Source organism: Anopheles arabiensis, assembly GCF_016920715.1.
Source record: "Anopheles arabiensis isolate DONGOLA chromosome X unlocalized genomic scaffold, AaraD3 X_pericentromeric_contig0003, whole genome shotgun sequence".
In the NCBI taxonomy this organism is placed as follows: domain Eukaryota; kingdom Metazoa; phylum Arthropoda; class Insecta; order Diptera; family Culicidae; genus Anopheles; species Anopheles arabiensis.
In genome coordinates, this window is record NW_024412081.1 from 227,501 (window position 1) to 230,000 (window position 2,500).

Genomic DNA, 2,500 nt, shown 5'->3' on the forward strand with positions numbered 1-2,500 from the left:
CTTAGTCGGGGCTATCTTTAATCCGTTGTCGGTCATCCATCGGTCGATGATGCGAATCTGACTGGAAACGAGAATTTCAATATCATCAACACAATTACCTTCCACCAACAGTACTATATCGTCTGCATAGCCGATAATCCGTGCACCTTCCACCATTGCAACTCGTAGGACTCCGTCGTACATGAGGTTCCATAACGTTGGGCCAAGTACCGAGCCTTGAGGTACACCCGATGTGACTGCAATCTCTGCCGGTCCATCTGTGGTATCATACATCAGCACACGATTCCTAAAATAATCACCAATGATATCATAAAGATATTTAGGAGTGTTAATTCTCTGTAAAGCATTTGCAATCGCCAACCATGAAGCACTGTTAAAAGCATTAGTAACATCTAATGTAACAACCGCACAATACCGTCCACTGTATCTGTTTCTACTTCTAGCTACCGAAACAATGTCCACTACCCGTTGAATCGCATCAACTGTAGATCGACGACTTCTGAAACCAAATTGGTCGTCAGACAGTCCGTTGACCTCCTCGATGTGTGCATTTAGCCGTTGCACTATGATGCGTTCTAAACCTTTACCTGCCCCGTCTAGTAGACAAATGGGGCGAACTGAACCCGGTTCCCCTGGTGGTTTGTTCGGCTTCGGTATTAACACCAACCTCTGCCTTTTCCACTCATCGGGGAACTTCGCGTTCTCTAAACAGCCTTGGTAAACCCTGCAAAATGCATCGGTTGCAGTCAACATACCAACTTTCAGCGCCTCATTCGGGATACCATCTGGTCCCGGCGCCTTCTTGTTAGGTAGTCTCCTGGCAACCGCAAGAATCTCATCATTAGTTACCCTTTCAAACTCTCGTGGCTGATCGATACGATAATCAGGCCACACCGTGTTTGGGTGAGTAGGAAAAAGCTCGCTCACCACTTCCCTAAACTCGTCCAATGTCATGGTTCGGGGTCCAATCGAACCCTCGGCCACTTTCTTGAACGTATGATATACTATACCAAATGATGCGTTGTTCGCTGTTCCCAGGAACTCTTTCCACTTCCTCTGTCGGGTATGCTTGATCAATCGCTTGAGGGCATTCCGTGCCACCTTGAACTCGTCCCTAAAAGTAGAATAGAGATCAGTATTAAAAGCTCTTTGCGCTAATCGATCGCGGTGTTTGCACTCTTTGCGAAGTGCCTCAATCTCTAACGTCCACCAAAATGCACTCTTGTTAGAGTGTACCTCTTACGTTTAGTCATCGTCGCATTGCACGCCGTGACAAGTATACGCATTAAGTCTTCGCTTGTTGTGACCTCGGTCTCAAAAGCGGCTTGCATCATAACTTCAAATATATCTTTGCTAAAATACTTGATGCTCCATCCCGTTATGGGTCGGGACAGATTACGCACGCTTTGCGTCTCAAGATCTATTCGTATTGCACGATGATCAGAGTTCATATAGCTAGATAACACCACCCACTTAAATGATCTTGCTACGGTTCGGCTCGCAAAAGTAAGATCAACTACTGACGTGCGCCCTGGTCCAACATAAGTTGGGGTGCTGCCGTCGTTCAATAAAATTGCGTCAATCTGCGCAAAGGTTGATAAAACCAACTCACCTCTTCGTTTCTGGGTTTCTCCACGCTCGCCAAGTTGGTTGTTCCAACTTACTGACCAAGCGTTGAAGTCCCCCGATAACGAATTTGTGGATACCGGTTACGGCCATTACCGTGTTATCCAACATGTTCTGGAACTCTTCCATACTAAATCTAGGTGGCGCGTAAACGCTAACCACTCGCATATCACCTATGTCAACTATCATTAAACCCTTCAAAGCCTTACTGACTACCTTAACTGGTAAGTCCGCGTTAACCACTACCGCTGCTGTGTTATCGTCATTGCGTAACACTTTGACGTTGGTTGTTGCCAGATACGGATCTGCAATCAACACTATATCCGCAGATTCTTCCCTAATCGTTTGCCACATTAACTGAAATGCAGCATAACTATGATTCTGGTTATGTTGTAGCAACCTAACCATTATGATCTAATCGTTCGCCTTCGGGGACACATATAACTGCCCGTTGCGTGAAGGTTCTGTGACCTCGTACCGCAATCCAAACACTTGACAGAGTTGGTACAAGCTTGCTTCTTGTGTCCACTCAAACCGCATTTCCAGCACAGATTACTTCTGTCTGGTTCCCTACAATGGTAGCTCGTATGGCCTACCTTCCAACACTTATAGCATTTCTGCTCTTCCATAACCTCGCGGATATGGCATATCGACCAACCAACTTTCAGCTTTCCCAAATTCAGGAAGCTTTGAAAGTCTGGCAGCGATACGTTGATCCGTGCCCACTGCGTACCGGCCGCGCGGCCTTTCTTCATTTTGATACGATCTATTTCTATCTCGATGTTGAGCTGTGCTTTGACAGACTCCGCAACCTCCTCTGGGGTGGTGATTTCATCGAGATGCATGATCTCAATCATTTTAGAAGGAGCTAGCG

The 2,500-nt window shown here is 46.3% G+C and overlaps 1 pseudogene; it reads right to left on the reverse strand.

Moving 5' to 3' along the window:
• The window catches only part of LOC120907328, a 9,154-nt pseudogene that overhangs the window by 2,735 nt on the left and 3,919 nt on the right, over window positions 1-2,500 (reverse strand).